Raw genomic sequence first — 22,748 nt, forward strand, 5'->3', positions numbered from 1 at the left:
ATGCCTCATAAACTTCATTTCAGTGTTCCCAGAGTCATTTCATTTCCTACTCTCCCCTCTTGAGTTTCTTTGGCCATCCTAAATGTATTTCTGAAATAAAAACAGAAGCGTGTTTACTAGATCATAATATTATTATTAGAGTCCTTTAAGTGAGGTTTTAATAAAATACGAAAGAAATTAACATTTATCATCAGGAAAAGGTACTGGGAGACAATTACTTTAAAGGCGAATATATTTTCTACAGCCTCTCCTTGGGGTTTAACCCTCCCGAGTCTTTCAATCCATCAATGGTCTCCCCCTCCACTGTCTGCCAAGGTTTAGTTGGGTAAACAGCTGTGTGGAATACAGGCTTCATTTCCTGGCCTGCCTGGCAGCCTGGTGTGCAGACAACTAAGCTTTGGGCGTAGGCTGTGAGCAAAAGTGACATGTACAACCTGCAGGTCATAACTTTAAATAGAAGGCTCCATGCCCTCCCCTTCCCGTTGGTGGGGAGTAGATGTGATGGTGAGCTACCCTGGCCCAAGCAGAAGAACAAGCACCCAGACGTGATGGAGGAACAAAATAGACGAATCCCAGCAAAACAGGTATGCTACATATGAACCTACAAAGGATATCCAGAATATATTAAGAGTACATAGAAATAAAGAAGAAAAAGACAGACAAAAGAAATGAAGACATATGGCAGAAAAGAAAACGTGATGCCTAATAAACACGTAAAAAGATGTGACGCTCAACCTCGCTAGTACGTGAACATGCAAATTAAATCCACGATTTATTTTTTTACACCTAAAAGAAAGGCAAAAACTAAAAAGTCAGACGATGTCAAGGCATAGCAAGGACATGGAAAAGTAGAAGTCTGTGACATTGCTTGCAGGAGTATAAATTGGTATGAGCCCTTGGGAAGATAATGTGATATTATCTGGTGAAGTTGAAGGCTATAACCCAACGATTCCAACTTCTTTGCATAAATACCCACTGTAGTTTACAGGGCAGTAGGACATGCTTTCTTTTCTTTCTTTCTTTCTTTTTTTTTTGCTGGGTAATGTAGTTTATTATTATTATTATTATTATTATTATTACATTATTATTTTTAATTGAAGTAGTTGATTTATAATGTGCCAACTTCTGCTATACAGCAAAGTGACTCAGTTATACACATATACTTTTTTTTTAATTTTTAAAAAATATTTATTTATTTGTTTATTTTTGGCTGCGTTGGGTCTTCGTTGCTGCGCCGGGGGCTTTCTCTAGTTGCAGTGAGCGGGAGCTACTCTTCCTTGCAATGCACGTCCTTCTCATTGCAGCGGCTTCTCTTGCTGCGGAGCACAGGCTCTAGGTGCACGGGCTTCAGGAGTTGTGGCTCGCGGGCTCTAAAGCACAGGCTCAAGTAGTTGTGGCGCACGGGCTTAGTTGCTCCACGGCATGTGGGATCTTCCCGGACCAGGGCGCGAACCCGTGTCCCCTGCATTGGCAGGCGGATTCTCAACCACTGCCCCACCAGGGAAGTCCTATACATTCTTTTTTTAAAATATACTTTTCTATTATGGTTTATCCCTAGGACATGCTTTCTGGTAACAGCCTTCAGTGAGAAGAACTGTCAGGCTAGAGCTGAGGCGGGTGGCAGGATTTCACTGAGCTGCCTCCCCCTCAGGCTCCCTCAAACTTCACAGGAAAATGAGGGCCCTTAGGAAGGAATCTGGGGAGGGAATGGCTATTTCTGGCTGGTAAGTGCTGTTCTGTGCTTTACAGAGAGGCGACATCTGGGCTGTGCCGTGAGGGGCGGACAGAGGCTGAACACGTGGGGATAAAGAGGACTGTCGTTAAGCAGCAGCAAGTCACACAGGGCCGGGGTGGAGCCCAGGGAGCAGCTGGGGGGCTGGGGGGCTGAGGCGAGGCTGCGCAGGCCAGCAGGGGGACGATAAGGAGGTAGCGCTTGTCCTGGAGGAGGTGAGGGGCCACTGGAGATGTTCAGGCCCAGGGGACAGGAACAAGGCTGTGCTTCGTGAAGATTCACCTTCCTGCGGCACGCAGGGCATGACAGAGCATAAAAAGGAAGCAGGGAGATAGGTAAGGGACTGTTAAGAATCCTACAGGGAAGAGGAAACAGGAACGTAAAAATCGAAGACAAACAAACCAACAAAAAAGAGATGCTCTCTCCTCCCCAGACGCAGGTAGGAAATCACCTGCTCAGAACGAGGATGCACCCTCTCTTTCTAAAGGGAAGTTTCCGTGTGGCCCCAGCCCTTTGAACTTTGACACCGTCTAATACAACTGTGCCTGTGGAGGAGGGTCCCAAGATGCACGTCTTGTCTGATGTTCTTGCCTGGGCTTCATTTCAGTTGGAAGAACAGGTTATTAAAAAATGGTCAGCAAAAGGAGTTTTGACGGAAGGTTTGAGGAAGGAACTCATGTCTGCAGCATTCTGTGCCTTAAATCCCTATGTCAGAGACCATAGCTTTTAAAACATAAATCCCTTCAATCAGGATGAAATGATGAGAGATGTGAGAAATGAACCCCGTTCTAGTGCATCAGCAGGCCATCACCCAGGGTGATGCTTTTTACTGGAGGGAAGTTATCCCAGGGACCTCCCTCCACTGTAACTGCCACTGAATTCCTTCTTTGATGGACTGGGAGGTCCATGTCAGTTGAATTTAACTGAGAGTTCAAAGTCCCTTGGAGGGGGAAGTATAAATAAGATTAGGGGTCTCCTTCTCCCTCCACAATTTTCATCAAAAGTAGGCTATGACATCCCAAAGCACGAGGGCCATCGGATGCTGCATGCGGTGGGGTGTGGGGGTCAGAAGGCACCTGAAGGTAAGAGTACCTCCAAACCTCACATTTGAAGTGTAGGCTCTTTCCACAGTGGCCATCCTGTGGCAGGATATTTTGCTATTAATTATAAACAAATAGATCATAAATCAAAAAAGGAAGAGGAAGAGGAAAATGAAAACTGAACGTAGTTATTGAAGGACAGAGGATTAAGAGATGATTAATACTAAAAATCAAAAATAAAGCAGAAGACTTCCAGACTGAAATGGCATCAGACTCACCCTTACCTTCTTTGATCAAATTTGTGGAATGATGAGAATCACATAGGATAACCTATCACAGTAATGAGTATTATCATTGAGTAATGAGAGTTATAGTCGAACCTATTTTCTCAGCATCTTTTTTTTTTAACATCTTTATTGGAGTATAATTGCTGTATAACAAAGTGAATCAGCTATATGCATACATATATCCCCATATCCCCTCCCTCTTGCGTCTCCCTCCCACCCTCCCTATCCCACTCCTCTAGGTGGTCACAAAGCACCAAGCTGATCTCCCTGTGCTATGTGGCTGCTTCCCACTATCTATTTTACATTTGGTAGTGTGTATATGTCCATGCCACTCTCTCACTTCGTCCCAGCTTACCCTTCCCCCTCCCCGTATCCTCAAATTCATTCCCTACATCTGCGTCTTTATTCCTGTCCTGCCCCTAGGTTCATCAGAACCATTTTTTTTTAGATTCCATATATATGTGTTAGCATACGGTATTTGTTTTTCTCTTTCTGACTTATTTCACTCTGTATGACAGACTCTAGGTCCATCCACCTCACTACAAATAACTCAATTTCATTTCTTATTATGGCTGCGTAATATTCCATTGTATATATGTGCCACATCTTCTTTATCCATTCATCTGTCAATGGGCACTTAGGTTGCTTCCATGTCCTGGCTACTGTAAATAGTGCTGCAATGAACACTGTGGTACACGACTCTTTTTGAATTATGGTTTTTCTCAGGGTATGTGCCCAGTAGTGGGATTGCTGGGTCATATGGTAGTTCTATTTTTAGTTTTTTAAGGAACCTCCATACTGTTCTCCATAGTGCTGTATCAGTTTACATTCCCACCAACAGTGCAGGAGTGTTTCCTTTTCTCCATACCCTCTCCAGCATTTATTGTTTGTAGATTTTTTGATGATGGCCATTCTGACGGGTGTTTTTCTCAGTATCTTGATACTGTGTTTTATATCCTGCTCCATGGACCTTGGGGGCCACGCTGAATAAGTAAAGGAGAAACGGGCACAGACTTGCCCAGACAAGGGGCAGAGGTGGGTGTATGGTTACTGGAACAGCCTTTTCTCGAGTGCCCTGAATCTGTCCATCCTCCGAGATCATGATCTCCTTGAAACGCCTTATGGAGAAGCCTGAGTATTTCACTGAAGGACCCTCAGCTTTCAGCTTTCCACTCACAGGCACCAGGACACACCCAGTACCAATCTCAACAAATTCCACCTTTGACACACAGACATTTGTAGCCTTAATGACAACAAACACTTTGCAACTCAACGTTTTCACTGGAAAACTTCATCACGTAAAACAGTAGCCATTAACAGGGGAAAATATGACAACTGATATTATATTAAAATGAAGAACTTCCGGTCATCAGAAGACATCATTAAGAAGGTAAAAAGGCAAGTGGGAAAAGATATTTGCCACACATATAACCAACAAAGGGCTCACATCTACAAAATATAAAGAACACATCAGTGGGGAAAAAAATGACCAAATACAGAAAAACAGCATTTCACAAAATGGGCATTTCATAAAAGAAGAAATCTAAATGGCAGGGAGGGAAGAAAGGGAGGGAGGGAGGGAGGGAAACTCAACTTCATTAGTAAAAACAAAATGAAATTTCACCAATGAAAACCACAATGTGATACTAACAAAAATTTAAAAGTTGACAATACCAAGTGTTGACAAAAATATGACCACAGGAACTTTCATTCCCTCCTGATGGGGGTGTTAAGTTAATAGAAGCACTTTACAAAAAGTAAAAGCGAAGATATAACACGTACCCAGTGACCTAGCAATTCTACTCCCAGGTATATTCACCACAGATTAGAAATGTCTTCAAGACCATTTGTGAGCGGTTGGAGACAACCCTAAGGGGTGTCAACAGCAGGGCGGATAAGTAAACGGGGGTGAAGTTGTGCCACAGAATATCATAGGGCAACGCTGATGAATCTTAAAGGCTTGCTGTTAATCAGAAGGGGCAGACACAAGAGAACACAGGCCATGTATACGACACCATGTGCAAAAAACTTAAACCCACCCAAATTAAACTTTACTGCCTAGCGATACTTAACTGAAAGAAAAGCAAGGAAGTGAAGCCCTAAAAACCAGGATAGCAGTTAAGGATGGGGGAGGGGAATGGGTTATGGCTTGGAAGAAGCATGTCATTTTGGGGAGGCTTATGGATCGCTGGTTATAGTCTATGTCTTTTTTTTTTTTTTTTTGGCTACGCCACTCGGCATGCCGGATGCTAGCTCCCTGACCAGGGCTCGAACCCTCGTCCCCTGCAGTGGAAGCGTGGAGTCTTAACCACTGGACCGCCAGGGAAGTCCCTATAGTCTATGTCTTGTCACGAGTGTTCCTTTTACAGTTCATTAAGCCGGATATGTACATCTTATGAACATTTCTATCTGGCTACTTCTGTTATATTTCGCAACAAAAAATATTTTTTAAAAGTTCACCAGATATTTCAGATATGGAGACAACCCTCCTCAAAACTGTTACAACTCATGATAGATTTTGTGCTAAAAACAAATCTCCTAAGGAAACATGAGGCCATTAAAAATTATGTCTCATCAAGAGCTAATGTGGGGAAAACTCATGTTGAAAGGTTCCATAAAAAGCAGCCTACAAAAAACAGGGTCACAATTATGTTCCTTCCAACAAAATCTCTATATGGAAAAGGGACTTGAAAGTAATATATTAAAATGATAATAATGGTTATCTTCAGGTGGTGAGACCAGGTAATGTTTCTTCTTTCAAATTTTCATTTCTAATTCGGGTAATTATTAGGTAGTGATTTGTTACAATGAATAAATAAAGGAAGCGGTATTGCCGGACCTTTTTGCATGGAGTCAGCAAGCTTTCTTTACAGTGTCTGTATTTGAAAAGGCTTTGAAAACTGTAACGTGCTAGTGAAGTGTTCAGATTTGTCAGTATTACATTAAGGACTTTTCCACTGTTTTTCCCTGTTTATTATACCGTCTGACAACACATGAGATGCCTGGGAGGTGGGGATGGGGGCCAATTCTTTGAAGGTATGGAAGATTTTCGGGAAAACTCTAAGAGACCTCTGTCCCAACACCCGCCGCTTGCAGACGAGGATGTTGAAGTGGAGGGTCCTTTTCATGGCACCACTAGGGTGTTGTGTTTGACAAAAAAAAGCTAGAAGACTGATGACCTCTATACCAGTGGTTCCAAAATGAGAAGTATCTGAATTTCCTGGGACTTTTTAAAAATGTAAATTCCCTTACTTATAGAAATCTTCCGTACGTAGAAATTCCAGCGGGTTTGTGGATCCCTCAAACTAACCACTGTTTGATACTGAGTAAAAAGGGTCAGACCAGATCCTACAGACCTTTTAGCTCTCAAATTCAATTAAAAGATAAAGGATAAAAAAGAGAGATGGTAAATGGAATCTATTACTAAGTCTGTGTGAAATACAGGGCATTTAAAGATCACAGCTTTTCACAAAACAGCAGGATTAAGTGCAAAGTATTTTTTTCAAAAACATCAACAATCCCAAAGTCCAAAACCTTTATCCTAAAGTAAAACAGATGTTACACCCTCCCAACCTGGAACAGGACAGTTTTGTAGCAGGCAGACATGATACATAGGCAGGCAGGATTTTTTGCATTTTTACTCAGAATTTGCTATTTCCGGGTACGACGATAGCAAAACATTAAAAGTGATTTCTCCTCGCTCGTACCACCTTTGTGGGCAAGATACAGGGACGGGAGGAACGGCAGCAACGGCCTACGAACAATGTTTCCTTCAATGCGTCCAATCCCCAAGGCAGGCTTTTACAAGTAAACTTCCGCATTGCTCAGCTACAAACACACCAGTCGCTGGGTGGATGACTTCAGGTCGGGAGACAAGGATGCCGTCCCTCCCTTCCTACGCCTACCAGCTCTCCTTCCTCTGCTGTTTCCCCTTGCTCCCTGGTGTGTCTGGAAGAGGCACTGCTTTTCCATCCCAGGGCTAACCTTCCACCTGAGCGCTGGACTCCCACCCTCCCATGACTTTAAGAATTTCATCGCCACCCACGCCGAATTCCAGTCTTATTCCCAACGCAACACATGTCTCCAAGTCTCTGAATCTAAGAAAGGGCCTGTCTTCACAGGTGCTTCATCCTTTAAGTGACGGCCCCATCTCTCACCTCTGTTTCCCTACTGCATCCTCAACCCTAACAAAGGCCCCTGAAACCCACCCTCTCCTCCCACAATGTCCCGAAAGCTGCTATCAGAAGTGCCAGGTCCGGGCTTCCCTGGTGGCGCAGTGGTTGAGAATCTGCCTGCCAATGCAGGGGACACGGGTTCGAGCCCTGGTCTGGGAAGATCCCACCTGCCGCGGAGCGAGTGGGCCCGTGAGCCACAACTGCTGAGCCTGCGCGTCTGGAGCCTGTGCTCCCAACAAGAGAGGCCGCGATAGTGAGAGGCCTGCGCACCGCGATGAAGAGTGGACCCCGCTTGCCGCAACTACAGAAAGCCCTCGCACAGAAACGAAGATCCAACACAGCCTAAATAAATAAATAATTTAAAAAAAAAAAAAAAAAAAAAAAGTCCTTGTTCTCAGGGGACTGAGTTTAAAAAAAAAAAAAAGAAGTGCCAGGTCCAACCGCTTTTTCCCACTCCTCATCCAATTTGACTTCTCCTCGGCAGTTCACGCTAAGAATGATGCCTTTCTTCTTCAACTCCATTCCTGGGCCTCTGAGACATTGAGTCACTCTTGGTTCCTCCACCATCCCCACCACCAGCGGGCTTGGCCCCTTCCCTGACTCCGCTCCTCCTGCCGTAGACTTCCTACTGCACTCTTTTTTTTTTTTGCTTTTGTTTTTTTTAAAATTTTATGTGGCCGCACCACGCAGCATGCAGGATCTTAGTTCCCCGACCAGGGATCGAACCCGTGCCCCCTGCAGTGGAAGCACAGAGTCTTAACCACTGGACCGCCAGGGAAGTCCCCTTCCTATTGCACTCTTACATCTTCTCTCCAAATGATTTCACTGAATCCCAGGCCTCAACTATTAACTCTCTGCTGGCAAGTCTCAAATATTTACTTCCAGCCCTGGCCTTTGTCCTGAGACAGAGCAGAATGCCCCCCTGCCTGAAGGGAGGGGAGGTGGATCAAATACAATGTCCCCTGCGCCCACCTTTGTTCTCAGTACTGGCCCTGACCTCACGCCTCATTCCATCTTCAGTGATCCTGGGAGGGGGATATTCTTGTCCCCGTTTTATATCTGAGGAACTTGATAGTAAAAGTTAAGTAACTTGTCCAAGGTCAAGTGAGCGGTGAGGCTATGAATTTAATACTGTTATCTGTGACAGATAAATTCCAAACTCAACGTGTCTAAAACCAAATTCGTTATTTTCTCCCCTCAAAACCTTCTCAATAACTCAGTCATCAGGTAGAGTTCTAAAAACTATATTCCCCTCTGTTGCCAATCCAGTATCCAAAGTCAGGATGAAGACAAATTATGAAAAGGAGTGGACGGTTACATGACAGATTCAGCTGAACATCTAAACTTACTTCTGGCAGTGACCGATTAGCTTGGTGATTATGCAAACTGTGGATTAGTTTCTACACCTGGAAGATGTCACCTATTTTTTTTAAATAATGCATTCAAAAAATAGTTACTGAGCACCTCTTTTGGACTAGGCATGGAACCTCTGGGGGTGCAGAAAGATGAATGTAAAACATTTGGTGGTCTCAAGGAGCTTATAGTCCAGTTGGGGAGGCAAGGAATGTATACAAAAGTATGGGGAGACAAGCAGAAGCCAGGTCTAAATCTGAGTCATTAGGACACAGGATGTCACAGCAGATGAGGCAAGAGATTCAAGGTCAGGCCAGGGTAAAAGCCATGTGGACAAAGGCCTTCATTTGCTACGAGCCAACTACAGCTATATTTGCATGTCAGACAGACACATGTTCTTACCAGACTATCCCTGGACCTCCTTGTGAAATCTGTGGGCCTGACTTAAATATGTAAGTAGGTGTTATTTGCACATGGATCTCTAGGGAAAAGCCGTTCTTAGCCAGTGAGATTCAATGCATTCATTTTATAGCAGAGTCTCAAGTTAGAGCACCATCATCTCCTGCTGGGGTACGTCTAGGACTGCCACAGCTGGCCCTGGGGACCCACGGCAGGTCCCGACACTCAGATCTGACCCTTGGCATGTGGCTATATGGAACAGCTGAAAAATGTATTTATACAAGAGCTATAATTGGGCCCGGCGGTCCCAATACTAATGATCAGAATTCCAAGGCTGCCAATGAAGAGGCCCTAGTTTCACAGCATCTTAAACATCAACATCGTACCAAACAAAGGTCTCCATCTCTAAGAGTCTCCTCTTGAGTACCATTCCTTAACCCTTCTTTGGCTGGATCATAAGCTCTCATCCCTCAAATTTCTCCCAAGCTAGAATTCTGATTCCGTTAAGTCCCACACACCCAAGCACAGTCCCTCTGGTCTTCAATTCCCAGTGTTACAACCCCCAGAATCCTTGACCTCCTGACCATCCTGCTTTTATCAATCCCCAGTCCCCAGACTTAGGTAAGAAGAACTGCCAGAGGAGAAGGGGTGGGGGTGGGGCAGGTGGTGGATGGATCCTCTTCCCACCACGGAGACCATGGCTCTATCCAAATGGCCAGAGCACCAAGTACCTTAAGTCCCCTACATGTGAACCCTCAAGTTGCGAACTTTCAAAGATGCGAACCAATCACATATGTTAGTTCACGTGTCTGGCGAACATTGTCATGTGCGTGCATCCTCTACAAGTGGCTGTGCTTCTGTGTACTTTACTGTACAGTACTGTATAGATTCCAGTAGTATAGTTTCTTTATTTCAAGCCCAGGATGTCCAGAATCAAGCGTAAAAGCGACGGTGATGTAGCTGGTACTACTGTACTTTTCAAGGTACTGTACTGTAAGATTAAAAATGTTTATTTTTTGTGTTTGTTTTTTATGTATTATTTGCGTGAAAAGTATTATAAACCTATTCCTCTACAGTACTATAGAGCCGATTGTGTTAGTTGGGTACCTAGGCTAACTTTGTTGGACTTACGAACAAACTGGATTTAGGAACGTGCTCTCAGAACGGAACTCGTTTGTATGTAGGGGACTTACTGTATAGCCTAAAAGATGGAATTCATGATGCTTCTCATCAGAGTCTACAGATGAGCCTGAGAGGGCTCAGAACCCATTAGGTCTTGGAACTAACATTTTTTCTAAGGAGCTCGAGACATAGCTTAGGAGAAAAGATACTAACATGGTGGTAATAGGCATATGGTGCTGCATAGGGAAGACAAGCAGGGAAGAGTCCCAGAGGTAAGTACTGAGGTCAGGATGAGCTACAGGTCTGAGGAGGTGGAGGGGGTGAAAGCTGCTGGATGTTGTATCAAGGGGTTAGTTAGGCAGCGGAATCAGGAAGTCTGCATGTGTGGAACAGGTACGACCAGAAAACAAAATAAACAAAAGCAAACCTAGGCACAGACTGGGCAGCCGGGATTCAGAAGTCAGACAGGGAGCTGGTAGAGCCCAAAGGTGACATTTGCAGAGGCATGGATGGACCTAGAGACTGTCACACAGAGTAAAGTAAGTCAGAAAGAGAAAAACAAATATCATATAATATTGCTCATATATGGAACCTAGAAAAATGGTACAGATGAACTTATTTCCAAGCAAAAATAGAGACACAGGCATAGAGAAGAAACGTATGGACTCCAAGGAGAGAAGGGGGGGGGGATGGGATGAATTGGGAGATGGGGATTGACTTATATACACTATTGATACTATGTATAAAATAGATAACTAATGAGAACCTACTATATATATAGCACAGGGGACTCTACTCAATGCTCTTCCTAAATGGGAAGGAAATCAAAAAAAAGAGGGGATATATATATACTTAGAGCTGATTCATTTTGCTGTACAGCAGAAACTAACACAACATTGTAAAGCAACTATACCCCAATAAAAATTAAAAAAAAAAAAGAATCTGCAGAACACGTATGTGACACCAGCAGTTTAAAAAGGAGGAAGAAAACGCCCACAGAGGAAAAGACTTTAGTAAAGAGAAAACTCAAGCAACAGCTCACCTGTAAATTCGTAGAAATACTTGGATGACCCAGAGTGAAGGGGGCAAAGGTCAGGGTGGGTTCTGATAAACACATACTAGAAAACTCAAAATGCAGCACAGTAACTAAGGCACGCCACGTGAGTTGTTATGTGGGGCCCTGGGGGTCAGGACGAGAGAGAGCTCACGGGTAGGTGGTGGGTTTGGTGGGCAGCGAAGGCTCTGCTGCCTTTCAAGGGATGGTGTGAAGGGTGAAGTGTTTCTGCGTCAGGGAGAGGTGCTCAGTCAACGTTAGCTAGAGACGACCATGCCATTCTTTAAATGCTCTTCGCCTGTGGCTGCCCCAGTATCACACTGGCCAGATTCTTCTTCTCGCTCTTCTGTTTCCTTTGCTCACTCCTCTCTCTTCTCCCACACTTACCTGGGCATCCCTCAAAGGTCAGTCCTCACCCTCCTCTGGAATCTTTTCCTATGTAGTCCCTTGTTGAACTCTTCCAGTGCCAGAGCCTAGCATAGCACAGCGTCTCTTCTATAGTAATCGTGCAATAAACACGTGGTAACGGAATACGTGGGTGGCGAGGGTTTCTACAATGTGTTGATTCACTCCCGATATCTCGCCTCTGCTCCAGCCCCCGGCCCCTCTCCTTTCTGTTGATATTTCTTCCTGAGCATCCCAGCACTGCACACTCAACACCTCCCAAACCGGACTCTTCCTAGTCTCTCCCCAAATCTTTCCATTTCTAGCTATCACTCTACCCTCTACCTCACAGGCTTAAGAGTTAGGATGAACTTCTCAGTCTTTTCTCCTTTGCCTCTCACATAGACTTTGTCACTAAGCCTTGTCACTTCTATCTTGGAGATGGTTTCCAGATGATCACGCTTCTGACACCACTTCTGTTGCTCCGTGGTGGCATCTTGTGGTCAACTGATCAGGAGCTGCCTGTCGGTTCAGTGTAAGAATGAGCATTGCCCCGTGATGAACGTCCCCACTGGTACCCAGGGTCTGTTCCCCAGAGGTCTTCCTGGAATCCTCACCACCGCTGACTCTCCATCCCCATGGCACGTACCCTGCTCCAGTGGGTCCCTCACTGCTCAAACTACTCACCTGTCCTGTCCTATCCTTTTGGTTCCTGTGTATCACTTTATATGGCTGGTGAGGGGGTGGGTATCCTAGTTCCTGACCACTGACCTCGTCTCCACCCACCGCTCACTCCGACTCTTGCTAACTGTTTGCACTTAGCAGCTTCCATCCTGGCCTCTCCCTTCTTCCCAGGGCAGAACCTGGGAATCTCCAGGCCTAATCAAGTCTCATTTCTGACTTCTCCTCTGCTCTCCCAGACCTGCTTTCTCCCCGGTTCTATCTATACAAGCTGCCACACTCATGTCACTCCCCATGCCAATCCATCCTGTAACTTCCCATCAGGTAGATCTTCCAAAAAACTTTTGTTGCGTTACTTTGCTCATCAAACCCTTCGGCAAACCACAATCCCTGGGATAAAAACCCATGGCCTTAGGGTAACCTCCACAACCTGGCCCCATCTTACTACTCCAACCCTTTCTTTTCTCTCCAAGTAAATCTTCTGCTCCTGCAATTAGACTCCCCACTGCCTCATCACAGCCCCTGAGCCCCTGTCTGGACTGTCCTCACTCCTCCCCACAACCTAGAAAACCCTGGGGTCCTTCAGGTCCATTCCAGTCCTGCCGCCTTCAGACACTTTTCCCAAGCACCCCAGTCTACCTGTGGTGTTTTCTTTCCTGAGCCATTCACTTGTGCACCAGGTCAACATGAGGTTGTATGTGATGAACTGTTTTGTGGCATGTCCTATGTTGTCAGTGAGATTTTGCGCTCCCCAAAGGAAGTAAAACTGTTTATCTCTTTGGGAACATTAAAAATACCCAGGGGACTTCCCTGGCAGTCCAGTGGTTAAGACTTCGCCTTCCAATGCAGGGAGGGCGTGTGGGTTTGATCCCTGATTGGGGAGCTAAGATCCCACATGCCTTGTGGCCAAAAAAAACAAAACATAAAACAGAAGCAATACTGTAACAAGTTCAATAAAGACTTTAAAAACGGTCGTCAAAAAAAAAAAAAAATCTAAAACAATACCCAGGCTCAGGGATCGGTACGCTGGAGGCACATCTTGCTTTGAATGGAATGTGATTCTGGCCAAAGGCTGTTTCTGAACAAATTAAAACTAGATCTCATATATCGTTATCATTCCAATGGCTAGACAATCCACTCCAAGTTCAATGTCTTCTTGGGGATCTGGATAGGAGCAGAAACGATCTCTTGTCTGCAACCTAGCAAAAATGAGTCAGTCCATGAAGGATGACAATAATATTTAGTAAGCGCTAATGTTATTTTAGGCATTACGTTAAGATTTACTTAAAACACGACACAAGGAACTAAAGTCTCCCAAATTTTGCTAGGGGAAAGCCACGACCCTGAATGATTACTTTCCATAACAGGCAATGCCAGGTGTATAGTTATCCCCTTGGAAACCTACAGTTTTTGCTCCCTGCCTCTTCCAAACGTCTAGCACCTTCCTGCAGTCACCAGCTATGCTGAGCTCAGGTTGACAACACAAATTTAGGTTTTGGTTCCCACTCAGCACACAGGACGTGTCCCCAGGAGCCTCACACCCCGTACCCAAGGTCCAGCAGCATCAGCTGCAAGGGCAGGAGCTGAGGTAGGAGGTGCCCACGGAGGTGCCCACGAGCGCCAGGGGGACAGTGTCCAGTGGGAACGCTCCCTCCACTCATAGGGTAAAACCCGTTTGTTTTTGTTTGAATGTTAAGGCTTGCTCTTCTGTCTACAACCGCGGCCAAGCTGAGCCTCTCTAAGACATACCGCATCCTGTTTAAGTTAATGGGCCTTGACTTTGCCCGGTGTCAAGAGCATTTCCATTTATCTTCAGACGAAGCATGCTTGGCACGGTTCCACTGACTTTGAAGTCTATATTTTAAATATTTCAGAGCTAGAACTCCTAGTGGAAATATCTTTAGACGGAGAATGAAAATAAATACACAAGGTAACGTGAAAGTTAATTGAAGGATGAGGTCTGAGGATACTGGGAAACCCTAATAAACTTCAGAGCAAAGCCTCAGAGTAAAAGGACTGGCTGGGAGGGACGCAGGTGGGTAAACACGGCCGGCTGAAAACACAGACGGCCTGTGGAACTCTTGCCTTCAGGCACAGAACTGGGAAATCCATCTTTTACTTTCTGTAGCCAAAGCTTAACAAATGCGTGATTTATATTTTAATTATGAGGAAGATAAAAAAGTATCAATCCCCTGGAACAGGCTTATTTTTCCTTTTTAAAAATACATCTTTGTAGGTTTAGACTTTTTAAAATGTTATACTGATGTTTCACAAACAGATTTGTATCGGTCGTTAACTCCAGTGGCAAAAGCAAAGGAAACACATTTTATTGTTTTGGCCGCAACGTGAGGCACGCGGGATCTTAGTTCCCCGACCAGGGATCAAACCTGAGCCCCCTGCAGTGGAAGCGTGGAGTCTTAACCACTGGACCGCCAGGGGATTCCCGGAAGCACATTTTAAAGTGAGCACCTGCTGCATTAGCGCTGTTTGAGACAATTAAAAATCTTAAAGGTTAGTGATGTCAGTTGATTGCTTCCTTTTTTCTGACCAAGGGAACTTAGTTAAAAAGGACCTTTAAAAGCAAGATAACGATATAACTGTGAAAGTTCCAAAAATCTGAGCATGCTCAAGGTATTCTCTCAACACTGCTTATAAAATAAAATGTGCCAATGCAACATTAAAAGTAGCCTCCTTCAACGAAATAGTGCCATTTGCAGAGCGTGGATGGACCTAGAGATTGTCATACAGAGTGAAGTAAGTCAGAAAAACAAATATCACACAATATCACTTATATGTGGAATCTAGAAAAATGGTAGAGATGAACTTATTTGCAAAGGAGAAATAGAGTCACAGATGTAGAGAACAAACTTATGGATACCAAGGGGGAAGGGCGGGTGGAACTGGGAGATTGGGATTGACATATATACACTATTGATACCATGTATAAAATAGATAACTAATGAGAACCTACTGTATAGCTCAGGGAACTCTACTCAATGCTCTGTGGTGACCTAAATGGGAAGGAACTCTAAAAAAGAGGGGATATATGTATACGTATAGCTGATTCATTTTGCTGTACAGCAGAAACGAACACAACACTGCAAAGCAGCTAAACTCCAATAAAAATTAATAAAAAAAAAAAAAGTAGCCTCCTTCACCTGAAGCATCAGTGAATGTAATGGGGATAAATATGAGCTCCTGGGTTATTCATCTTTGAGGAAATGAAGAAGGAAATGAGATTCAGACCAAGCAATAACACTAAAACCAAGCGTAAGTTTAGGCAACGTGAACATTATGGTCAGTAAGCTCATCAAAGCACAGAGAAGGGAATGGTCCAAACTGGGGGCCAGGAAATCAGGAAGCACAGGAGTCGAGCTTGAAGCCAGTCACATGGGAGGGGATATTTGAAAACATCCAGAGAAGAAAGGCAAGAGCTGAAGGGGAGGCAGAGCGTCCTGCAAACGTGGATGGCAGGCTGGCCTGGCTGGGGTGAGAGTTTCTGCTTGGGAAGCAGAGGGCCATCCAAAGGAGGTGGCGCGTACTCTGGAAGCATCTGGGAAGTGTGCACAGGGTCCCTGAGAGGATGGAGACGTGACAAGTTGTGCCGCAGGAAGGAAGAGAACGTCTGGACAAGACGTGTTCTGAGTGGCTCGCATCAGGTGTGTATGTAGCAAGTCATGGCGGGGAAGGGAGAGACTTGAAGATAATTTTGCAGTTGAGGGTTGGAAAATGGGCACAGATAGAGAAGTGGAGAGGGATATCATGGGCGGTTGGAATTTCGTTTTGTTAGAAAATACGTTCAGCTTGGGAAGACACTGAGTTCCAGGTAACTGTGGAGTATCCTAGGAAGGCAAATACGAGTCAGACTCTCAGCGTTCCTTATAAGAAAAATCTTCCTGAATCGTACTGAGGTCGGTGCTAGACAGACAGACGATCCCGAGTGCTCTTCATTGTGCCTCCTGCCAGGAAGGCGAGCAGCTGGAAGGAGGAGTCTGGGAATATCTGCCCAGGCCAGCAGCTGCAGGAGTACCTACGGCTGCAGGCAGAGGCTCTGGGGGGACCAAACGGCCCAGGTCCCATGGAGATGGACAGATCAGACACACCAAAACTTACATCTGTAAACGAAAAGATACTGTGTCCTTTTCTTCAATGGACTGTGGTGACAATGACACAACGCACAGAACAAGGCCATTCCAGCCAAACTTAACTCTCCAGGAGGCATGGTATGGCGATGCATGCTCAGTCAATGGAGCCTTTCTTTTTTTTTTTAATTAATTAATTAATTTATTTATTTATTTTTGGCTGTGTTGGGTCTTCATTTCTGTGCGAGGGCTTTCTCTAGTTGCGGCAAGCGGGGGCCACTCTTCATCGCGGTGCGCGGGCCTCTCACTATCGCGGCCTCTCTTGTTGCGGAGCACAGGCTCCAGACGCGCAGGCTCAGTAGTTGTGGCTCACGGGCCTAGTTGCTCCGCGGCATGTGGGATCTTCCCAGACCAGGGCTCGAACCCGTGTCCCCTGCATTGGCAGGCAGATTCTCAACCACTGCGCCACCAGGGAAGCCCCAATGGAGCCTTTCTTATAGGTATTCATGTATTTCAAAACATATCAAGACATGCATTATCTAATTTTTGTAAAACAGCATCCACCCTCAGGTACGGCGTTTCATTCTATCCTAGGTGTCTGAGAAGTTTCCTTCCAAATGGTGGTGCAGGGAAGGGCTTTCTGTGCCAGGTCTAAACCCACCTTCAAAACAACGTCATTCTTTATGACATTCAAGACTGTTCTCTCCTCTACAATACTCTTTCTCTGTGTCAAAGCAAAAATAAACAAGACTTGGCATGATTTAATTTTTTAAAAGAATTACTTTTCAGAGGAAAAGTTACAGTCCTAAAGAATACAAAATCAACTCTCTTTAGCTCTGTTACAATTAAAATAGAATAATTTGCTTGAACTTGTTTGAGTATAATTGGGCATGAAATTGTTCTAATGATAACTGGGGCATTCTTTTGGCATTCTGTAATTATCTAACATGTTGGAAAAGCCGAAAAATGCTACCTTACCCCCTACAGCTGCATAAATACCTGTGAAATGGTTAGAATACCACCTACCCTACAGTTTTTGAGAGGATTACATGAGCTGGTTTATGTAAATCATCTGGCACAGGCATCTGATAAAAAAGCCATTAAATAAATGTCACTTCCGTCCATACCAAATACAGATTAAAAACAGACACTTGACCAAAGTAAAGCCTTAAAGGATCTCCCTACTTCACACCCAAGAAACACAGTCAAAATTAAGGGACAGAGCTCATGAAATCTCTGGGATAGGGAAAAACATTTTTTAAAAATCTAATTTAATTATCCACTTGAGGGCCAAGGCTGAAAGTCATTTCTTAGAACTAGAAACCCAAGAATCAATTCCTAATTATTTTATCTCACTGTAAGGTGCATTCTCACAACAGCTGTGGCACACAAGACACTAGATGGTAGGTGTGTCTGCCCCGGCTCACACTGACTTGCAAATGGAATTTGACAAAATCCCTTTAGTTCCAATGCTACAACTGCTGAGATGTCCAGTAGAGAGAGGCTCTGAAAAGATACAGCAGGTCAAAAATGCTCTCTGTCCCCAGTAGGTGACCATCTAAGAATGTCCTACTGGAGCTACAGGTATGAACACAAGCCCACTCCAGACCCCCTTGGCCAGAGTGACTGCTTCTGGGAGGAGCAGAGTTGGAACCAAGACCGGTCAATGGGAGTCCCTCCAGGATGTCTATGCCCTCTTCTGCCAAGCCTGGGGGAGATCACCTTTGTCACCACACAGAAAGAACCTCCTCAAGAATCACTACAAACAGGAAAGCAAAGCCGAGAGAGGGAGCAAGCGAGCTGAACCCTGAAGCTACCGTTGTTGGAGACCCGGCACTTGGTCGCGCCTGGCCAGGGGGCTCCCAGAGTTCTGACCTGGGCGGAGCTTACATTGTTCTCTCTTGAAACTGGGCTAGCATTAGTCTTTGGTGAGCAACTCCGAGTGTGTAGTCACGACTGTGTGGCTGTCTGGGGGCGGGGATGGAGGGTGGAGATTTGCACAGCGGGTTAGAAGAGTAGGCTTTGAAATCAGACAACTCAAGGTCTGGAGCCCGGCTCTGCCTTGCACGGTGATCCGACCTCTTTGCAGTCCTGTTCCCTGGACCGGAAAGGGGTGTAAGTTGCCTCAGGCCTGCGGTGAGAATTAAATGAGGTAATGAGTGAAACTCCATGGACTCCCCTCTCCTCCCCCTTCTGGGCTGCCTTCCTGTGTCCACATCCAGACACGGCACGATTGGGAATTGAACATGACCCATGATGACACCTAATCTGAAACCAGAATGCTGGTTCGCTCGTCAGCTAGGGCTTGGCACTGTTTGCTCCCTTAAATGTTTTGTGTACACTCAAAATGGAAGTCTGTTAAATAAACATCCGCCTTGGGCAGACCCAGTAGGGTCCTTTGCCCTTCCTTGATGACGTCTTCAGTTCCCTTTCTCTTCAGTCTAATCCTTTCTTTGTGCCTGTCTTTTTTCCTTGTGTTGCCTACTCTTCACTTGACTTCCAGAACCTTCCATTTTCTCCCCTTTCATTCTTCATAAAAGCGGGAAAAGTTCACAGCATCGATTACGGAAATAACTCAAACCACAGGTCAGGTGGCTGGAAAGGCCCTTAGAGATCACACAGATGGGTCCCTTTAAGATAAGGAAACTCAAGCTTTGAGAGAGGTTAAAACTTAACTCAGAACTGTAATTACCAAGACAGCTGCTATAAGTACATTATGGCTCCAGAATATGGACAAACTAGGGGAAGAATTATGAATCCCACGAATTACAACCAAGCTAGCAAAAGCATCACTTAGTGGAGGGGGAACAGCACAGCTTCAGAATCAGGCAGAACTGTCAGAATCACGCTCTGGGTTTTAGTCGTCTCGTGCGTCAAATGAGGTTCCTACCTATCAAGGCTGGTGTGGTGTGTAGCTGCTCAATCATGTTACTTATCACCCCCTTGTAACTCAAAGGTAAAACAATTTGGAATTAGCACGTCCGGAGCACCAACCTAAGCATGTCTGATATAAATACTGCTTTAAAAAGTGAACATTCTGTTTAATGGGTACATAGTTTTCATCTGGGACAATGAAAAGTTCTGGAGACAGATGGTGGTGATGGTTTCACAACAATCTGAATGGACCCAACGCCACAGAACCGTCCACTTAAAACTGGTTCAAAGAATCAATTTTATGTTATATATAGTTGGCCACAAAAAGAGGGGGAAAAAGTGAACAATCCTCTTAAATCTGACTTCTACTATTTATTTCCTTATTACAGAATACAAGGGAGAAAATCTAGCTCTCCTGAATTCAAAATGAGATTTTTAGGGAATTGCCTGGCAGTCCAGTGGTTAGGACTTGGCGCCTTCACTGCTGGGGCCAAGGTTCGATCCCTGGTTGGGGAACTAAGATCCCGCAAGCCGTGTGGTACAGCCAAAAACAAAAAAAAAACAAAAAACGAAAGAGAGAGAGAGAGATTTTACTACAAAAATAAAAATAAATAGTAAATATAGTTTGCTTTTTTAAAATTGTCAACTGTCTAGAATCCAAAGGCATTAAAATCTATCAGTAACATAAAAAAGATTCTAAAGATATACATGTCACTAACACTGTGTTCTTTTACAAATCTGGTAGAATATTCTACTCAAGATCCATCTTCAGGGAAGCTAAGTGGCTATTACAAAGCTGGGATCCGGTGACAGCTCGATTTTACTTGAGCACAAAAACTAGGCACAAAGACCTTGTTATCCTTTCCATTATCTTTCCACCTTGCCTGGATTTTTCTTTCTTTTTTTTTTTTTTAAAGCAAAACAAAGAAAAACCACCGCTTAGCGCAGCCCAAAAGTTCTGCCATCCTTCTCTTCCGGACATGAAAGGCCTCCCTCAGGAACATCACGAAAGGACGCCAGTTCAGGAGGTGGTGATGGAGAGAGACCCCTCTCTTTTTAGCTGCACCTTTCGTTTGAATAACACCAGGACAGAATTCCAATTCTATATTTGAACACTCAAGGGTTGTTGTTAGAGAGATCGGCTGCCTTCTAAAATATCACCCCCTCGTCTGTCAAGGATGGAGGATTTGGGACTGTAGGTGCTGGATCCAGCCTTGTAGCCTCCAAATAGCAGACAGCGTCTGTGTGACTCAGAGGTCTTACCCACACGGAGTCTTCATTTCCTTTTTCAAGTCAGCCTAAAATACGGCCCTGAGGCAACGTCAACATTACATTTTAATTAAAATACTATGTAGCATATAAACATAGAGGCAAATGCCATGTCCTTATTTATCGTAAACAGGAAGCCTACATTTGGCCACTATAGACATTGTGTACTGTAACATTACTAATTCAAAAATACCCAGCTCGGGACTTCCCTGGTGGTGCAGTGGTTAAGAACCCACCTGCCAATGCAGGGAACACGGGTTTGAGCCCTGGTCTCGGAGGATCCCACATGCCGCGGAGCACCTAAGCCCGTGCGCCACAACTACTGAGCCTGCGCTCTGAGAAGCCCACACACTGCAATGAAGAACAGCCCCTGCTCTCCACAACTAGAGAAAGCCCACGCACAGCAATGAAGACCCAACACAGCCAATAAATAAATCAATAAATAATTAAAAAAAAAAAATACCCAGCTTGCCACATTCTATTCCATACACTTCATGGTAATCCGTTCTGATATCCTTATAACCCAGTCTTTGGAGTCTAATGTAATGCAGCAGCTTAAATAGCAGATTCAGTTTCTTTTTGCAGGCCACACAAGCCCATAATAACATGGGCTCTGAAGTAAGAAATTCGCAAGTTTTTTCCCCTTAAACCCACATGTCAATCCATATTTTCTACCTCGGTGTCCTACATTTTTCCCCTTGGGGTCACGGCTTGTCTTTGGCAGGATATAAAATACTATGTGCCTCTTATTTTAGATCACTTCGGAAACACACAGACTTCATGCAAGCTGCATGCCAAGGATGTTTCAAACAGGAACAGATGTGGACCTGGGTTTTGTTCTGAAATGCAACTGTTTGGTCATTGCAGAAACTTCAGACTATAACAACTCGATGCATTTATTATACACAGTAAGGAGCCTGGTGGGGGTGATCTCCATCCCCATCCAGCCAACGGAAATTCAGGGAGGGCAGAGCAGGCCAGGCCACCAGAAGAAGTGGATCCTATGTGCTATGTGGGACACAGGACCTCAGGACCCACCGGCGGACACTGGGATTAAGATGCTAAAACAAAGGATGGGAGATGAAGAGTGGAGGATCAGACACAGTTAGGGGTACCCCTAACTCAGGCAATGCTCCTAGAACCTGCGGCTGGATCCGTCTTCCTTTCCTTTGTTCTGAGCATAAGAAATGTATTCTACCCCTCTGAGCGAGGCTGATCTATAAGCTCCAGATGTCTGCTCCTAGGCACTTACCTTGATTCTCTCTTGTTCCAGTTTTTATCACCCCATCATTCCAGTGGTCCCCTGTTCCAAACTGGCTTACCTGGCTGGGTTCTGTCTTCTCTCTAAGCCCACTGGACCTCAAACAGTCCCCGTCTCTCTAAAATTCCATCCAAGACACCAATGGGCAGTCTCTTTGCTCAGTTCTGGAATGTTCCTACGTTATTATTTCTAATACATTTGACTCCCTGTTGACAATTTACCACGGTTTGTGGGTTCCCGTCAAGTCAAGGCAATTTGGAAAAGGAGAGTTTTGACTACAGAATTGCAAAGTTAGTCAAAAAAATTTGCCACTCAAGACTGGAAAGAAATCAAAATGATACAAATCTTCTATAAAGTATTAACCATTTTTTCAATACTATAGCTCTGTTTGTATGCATTTTTATCTTGAAAAAGAAGCTAATTTTTACCCTCTTTTACAACATATCAGAACTCCTCAGATCAAAAAAAAAAAAAAGTGAAAGAGTATAGCCAAAATGTTTATGAAAATATTAAGATTTTATTACAATTTCAAACTTGCTACTTCTTTGGCGCAAAGCAAAATTTATGGGCAAGGTTATAAGTTTTCATAAAATGAATATTTGAATCAAGTATTGCATAAGAAATATGTCAGTTGAGTGGTCCCCATTCCCACTTGTTACATACATACATGCTGACCAGGTTCTATCCCAGGACAGAGATAGGGAAGACGATAATTTATTCCTCAAATAATCACTGAGGGACCACTATGCATCTATGGTGCTACAAGCTAAGGGTATAAGAATGAACAAGAAAGATTTGGGTTTTGCCCTTGTGGGGCTTATAGTCTAACGGCGTGATTATGTAGGTTCTCTTTATTCTAAAATAAGAATGCCTGATTTTAAAGATCTGGGGGAGGCAGATCCAGGCCTAATTCATTCCCTTCAGTTGACAGATCAGAAATCCAAAGTAAATCACCTGATTGCTAATGTCCCCACATGGTCAATGCCTCCAGGCATTTTCATGGGGGCATTTCAGGGCCTTCGACCTCATTTTCTA

The 22,748-nt window shown here is 44.5% G+C and overlaps 1 protein-coding gene across 1 annotated transcript in view; it reads right to left on the minus strand.

Annotated features, from left to right (window-relative positions):
• ABHD17C (abhydrolase domain containing 17C, depalmitoylase) overlaps positions 1-22,748 on the minus strand; it is a 55,837-nt gene that overhangs the window by 5,798 nt on the left and 27,291 nt on the right. The gene's annotated exons all lie outside the window — the stretch shown is intronic.

The sequence above is a fragment of the Eschrichtius robustus genome, chromosome 1 (assembly GCF_028021215.1).
Source record: "Eschrichtius robustus isolate mEscRob2 chromosome 1, mEscRob2.pri, whole genome shotgun sequence".
Lineage (NCBI taxonomy): Eukaryota > Metazoa > Chordata > Mammalia > Artiodactyla > Eschrichtiidae > Eschrichtius > Eschrichtius robustus.